Below are 6,045 nucleotides of genomic sequence, written 5' to 3'. Positions count from 1 at the left end.
AAAGATGATATACAAGGCCTAAATTCAGTGTACATTGTTCTTTCAAATGAGTTCTTTTGTGTTAAATAATTTTATTCTAAGTAGGAGATGCCTGTATTTAACATAATCATGCTTTCTACATTATCAAATATGTATTTGTTGGAATACTGGTAGAAATAACCTTCCTCTTCTCTAGTGTGAAATGGAAAAAACTCCCAGTTTTTAATGTATATAAAATAAGAAATTATGTTACATAGTTAGATTTTTAAAAATATTAAAATTACTTAATATGTTACCTTGAAGTGATTATATTACAGTTTCTTAAACTTATAACTGGCTATAAATTTAGCAACATACCCATGAGAAACCAGACCAAAATTGAATATATAATCATCACTGTGACCTTGAACTTACAGTCATTTGGAATAAAACAGAGTGTGCCTTAAAATGATAAAAGAATGCCCTGCAATTTTATAACTGTACATTTTATTATGGGTGGTCTTCTCAAATTGGCCCCAAATCCTCATCTTTGAGGTTGGTGAAATACAAGTTTAAAATAAAAATTAACTGATATTTCCTTAGATATTTGCAGAACTATTGCTCTAGAGGCCTCCCATAATTTTCAGAGTTCTCATTTTAAATTAAAATAGATTTACACTACATAGATGTAGAAAATTAAGTTTGGCTAAGTTTTCTGAAAAACTCTAGGAGGAGGTGGTGGCATTGTTCTGAACTTATTACACATGGAAAAGCTAATCTTGAAATTTAATTTTTTCTCTTACTGATGAATAATCTATCAAAGACATGAATTCTCTGACTTGTGCTCATTCCTACTCAAATTATTGAGGCTTGTCCTTGTATATCTCAAATAGGGGTAATTTATACAATAATTTTTCAGTAATTAATAAACATATTTATGCAGTATATTTTAAAACATTATTTCCCCTCATATTTCCTTCTCTTTTTTCTTCCTCTTTATTTTTAAGATATCAAAAGGAAATGGATTTCAGCTTTTATATAAATGTAGACTTGCATTTTTACTGTGCTTATTTACAATAATGGATATAATTTATATTAAATTCCAAATTACTTCAGGATAATCATAGTCTCTGATAAAAGATGCTCACATTTATGTGTACTCACAGTTGTTGTATATTTTTCAGTTTCAATTTTGAACATAAACTCAACATTATTACTTTCCCATTTTACTTCCACTACCTCCCTGCCAGACAAAAATACAAATTTCTCTAAAAATACAAAGAAAATGTTTTTCCTTAAAACATGATCATATTGACATGAAAGTAGTTTGAGGAAGGTTATGAAATAAAATAAGTGGCTCTCAACCTGCAACAATTTTTATACTGTAGTTAAAAATATATAGAGGACAACCTATGGGTTATGCTGAGTTAGACTCAGTAAATCATCATTTATTTGCAAATTGATAATTTTTTTCTCATCCATCCAGAAAATACAGTGCAGCAACCATACTTAAGTGCAAAAGAACCTGTACTGTAGTATATACTAAAAATCGATTGACACCTTGCCAATCATTCCATTTAAACATGCATGATCTCCAGTACTTTGTGCAATGTATAGTATCTTAAATACATTTATGTGTAATTTTTGTGTGTATTTTTGTATGGTATAATATATTTATGTGGTTGTGATTCAAAAAAACTGCTACTTAACTGTATTCTGTAGAGTGTGTTGTGAATGTTTTTACCTGTGTTTCAGCATTATGGTGTAGATTTCATAGTTGAATATTTGCCTTTAGTCTCTGCTTAGGTATTAACGTGTGTAGCAATTTTTGGTGCTTTATTTTTAATCTGTCATCATCTGGTGTTCTGAATGTTCAAAAATAAATTTGGTTGAATAAGCACATGTGGTACAAAGATTGCTTACCAATTGACATACTTTCCACAATACCATCTTGGTAAAAACTCTTTTAAAAGGATTTATATACATGCCTAGCATTTTAGAAATTAGAATGCCTAAGCCTTGGACATGACACATCACAGGTAAACAATGGAAGCAAAACAAGTAAATTACTGTATTTTCCCACTTTGTATTTTGTAGTTTTCCATATGCATTTGTATGGACATTTCATGGGTTCCCATTCTGTTTTAAGGAACTGTAGATTGTTTTCTCCCAGAGACCATGCTTTTTACTTTTCTTACGCTAACTTGATATTTGCCTGATGTGAGAAAATATTTTACATGGTTCATTTTCAAGGCATGATAAGTTTGAGTACTGGCAGCCAGTCTGCAAATGTAACAAACTGCATGGCTTATGCACCTAGAAGGTCACAGTAAGTGAAGAAAATGTAGAATAGGGTTCAGCCCATAAAAGGAAATAAAGTTTTATTACTAGGAAATCAAAACTTAAGTGGAGAAGGGGTTAGGGTATAACCTTACAAGGAGGCTAATGAAACTTAAGTGGCATCCGGGAAGATTGTAACCCCATAGTACTCCACCAGTGAGGAACTGGGGGAAGGACTTGTGTGCTAGGAAATAAATTACCTGTTGTGACTGCCCTGGGTGTGGCTGCCCATCAGGCACCCAGTCTTGCAAGATTGTTATTAAAAGCCTCACTTTGGCTGTTCTTCTTGCCTCTAAGTCCATTCTTTGGGTTAGGATTGGTGAGCATGTCCCTCACAACCTGGTGGCTTGTCCAAGATCTCTGTGCCTGCATGGAGTAGGACTCCAGCCAAGAGGGGATATGCGTCTCACCCGATTCAGGTGACCCACTCTGTCCAGGCATCCTGGCTACCTGCAGAAGCCATAGACAAATCTGAGACTGTTATCCAGGAGGCAGCAGAGGTGACGCAGGGAGAAAAGATGGTACCACAGCAACCAGGCCACCTCATTCACTAGCCAAGGTAGGAAAATTACACTGTGAGTACTGCTTTGGTGGTTGGGCATTTTTGGAGGTCCTGGAGTGTGTAAGAAACCTCCAGTAAGTGAGGTTAAGTATACAAGGGAAAACTCAGACACAGAGACTGGCTGAAAATGGGAGACAGGAATTCTAGTCTAGGGAACAAAGGAAAGAGGGAGTCAAAGAGACTCCCTCTGACATTCCCCCAGGTGGTCCTTTGGGGAGAATGTTGAAGGTTTGGAGAGACAACCCTCAAATAAGAGACAAGGAAAAGCAAAAGATTATAATAAAGTATTGCTGTTTTATCCAACACAAAGATCCCGTCTGTAAGTCTTTGGTCTTTCGGACTAAGTTTGGCTCAGATGAGGATTGGGTGTGTCAAACTTTAATTCTCTATGTGAATGATAAAACCCATCCCCACAAGAAGAAATAGGTTGCACCTTCTGCTAGATTAAGAAATTTACCCCCATGTTGCCCCTCGAAGAGGAAAGAGAGCCTAGTAAAAACCCCTTGCCGAGGGAAAAGCCCTGGGACTTGCTATCATACTTTCCCCTTCATATGCCTCACAAAATAGGGGCCAGGAAGATCAAGGGGCAGCAGGAGGGTGAGAGGAAAAAAGACCTGGAGACCATGGGGGAGCCGAACCAAGTGCTCTTTTAAATCCTCCTCCTGATTTAAGAAAACAATTAAAACAGTCTAAGAGGGAAATTGAGATCTTACCTATCCCTTCCACAGAAGGCATCTAGCATGTTCCCTCTTAGGGAAGTTCCCATGGGACTGGGAAAAATTGGGTTTGTAAATGCTCCTCTTACAAGTACTGAAGTTGGGAATTTCAAAAAGCAAATGAAACCACTCCTACAAGATCTCCATTTAGCAGACCAGTTTCTGGAACCCAGCTTTTACATCTGGGCTGAAATGTCTATCATGAATATCCTGTTCACAGGAGAAGTGGGGAATGATTAGGAGCACTGTTCTTTGTGCCTCTAAGTTTATTCTTTGGGTTTGGACAAGTGAACATGTTTCTCACACTGAGTGCCCAGTTTCTCAACTTAGTAGGAATGAGAATGATTTAGACATTGTAAACAGATTTTCAGGTCACTGTAGAAATTTGCTCTTTAGGGGAGAGATCTGGAATTCTTTTAACAAGTCACCCAAAAGTAATTCTCAATCAAGTTTGGTGAATATTGTCTTAGTCAATAAAATTAATTTACTAGGGCTCCTAGAAACAGCTAGAAATGCTGCTCTGAGGATTACAAGTTGCCAAAAGAGACACTGAATAATTTGAGAGTTTTAGTACAGATTCCCATTTTATTATAGAATATATGGGAGGAGTAAAATGGGGTATCATATATTTCAAGGGACAAGTACCTTCTAAACTTTTAACCAGCATCACTAAATATATGAACATTTATGAATCACCTACCTGTACTAAAGTTGTGTATGGTTTTTGCTGTTGTTATTTTGAGATGGAGTCTCTTTTGCCAAGGCTGGAATAAAGTGTGGGATCTCCACTCACTGCAACCTTTGCCCCTCAGGTTCAAGTGATTCTCCTGCCTCAGCCTCTCAAGTAACTGAGATTACAGGTGCCTGCCACTATACCTGGCTATTATTTTATATTTTTAATAGAGACCATGTTTCACCATGTTGGCCAGGCTGGTCTTGAACTCCTGACCTCAAGTGATCTACTGCCTTGGCCTCCCAAAGCATTGTGTATGTTATTAAATGTACCCCCAAAAGTATATTTTTAAGGATGAGAAATACTTAACTAAAAACTTTAATATTTTATTTGGATACCTAGGGGATTACCTTGAATGAGACCACATAAATTTGGAATCCACTGAATATACAGCATGAAAACCTCATGGGTCTTTCGCACTAGTTTTTCTTTTTTTTCACTTCCTTCTGGAAAAGAAGATGATGAAGAAGAAAGTGTAAAAAGATTGTGTGAAAAGAAATGTGTGTGTGTGTGTGTCTATATATATATATAGACACACAATTATATATCCACATTCAACATATATATGTTAATATATGTGTCAATTGTTGCATAACAAAAGACTACAATTTTAACTGCTTGAAACAACACCCATTTATTTGCTCACAATTCTGTGGGTCAGAATTCCAGGCATAGCCCCACCTCTGAAATCAATGAATTTGACCAGGCTGCTGTCCCATCTGAAGCTCATTCAGTTTGTTGTCAGAATTCACTTTCTTGTGGTCCTAGGGTTGAGGTCTATGTTTTCTAGCTGTTAACCAGGGACTCAAGCTCCAGTGTCGTGTCCTACCACTCAGCCTTTTGACAACATACTTTTATTCCTTCAAAACCAGCAAGAGAGTTTCCCATTTTGAAACTCTTTAACTGCCTCTGTTACTGACCTTTAGACTTAGATTTAGAGGGCTCAAGTGAATATCTTCGGTCCACAGACATAATTTCCCTTTGAATTAACTTTAAGTCAACTTAAAGTTAACCTTAATTATATCTGCAACTTTAAGTCAACCTTAATTATATCTGCAAAATCATTTTTGTCATGTAAAGTTAACAATCATTCACAGAATTTCATCCACAGTCAGGAGGGGAGAAAGGTATGTACGGCAGAGGTGGAATCCTTGGGGGCCATTTTAGAAGTCTGCATACTACACATAACATGGAACTAAGTCTTTTTCCATAATTGCTCTACTTAATATTCCATACTTTCAACTCAAGGAACTGATGAATTAAACATAAAATGTTTCAGTGAAAGAAAAGTCCCCGATTGAATTTTAAACAGCCCTTTAAAAGAGAAGTCTCCCACCCTTAGATTGCTAAGTTGCTTTGTGTGTCTGTCTGTGTGTGTGTGTGTGTGTGTGTGTGTGTGTGTGAGAGAGAGAGAGAGAGAGAGAGAGAGAGAGAGAGAGAGAGAGAGAGAGATGGAGACAGACATAGATTCTGATTCATTTGAAAATGGATTTGCTCTGCTTGCTTTGAGCAGTCAGAATTTGGATATAGCCTGAAATTAAGGAAGAGTAGACCAGCTTGCCTTATTGAGTGAACTGAAGCATTTTGCTGTGCTTAATAGATGTAATTTCATATTGGGTATGAGTCAAAAGTAATGACTAACTCAAAGAAAATTATATAAGGTCAAATTGAGCTTTTAAAAAATGGTTCTAGTAATTTCTTTTGACTATGTTTGGAGAAAGAATTAAGTTAGATGG

The sequence above is a fragment of the Saimiri boliviensis genome, chromosome Y (assembly GCF_048565385.1).
Source record: "Saimiri boliviensis isolate mSaiBol1 chromosome Y, mSaiBol1.pri, whole genome shotgun sequence".
NCBI lineage: Eukaryota > Metazoa > Chordata > Mammalia > Primates > Cebidae > Saimiri > Saimiri boliviensis.
The sequence above is the reverse complement of the archived record's forward strand: the minus strand, read 5'-3'. Positions refer to the sequence as shown.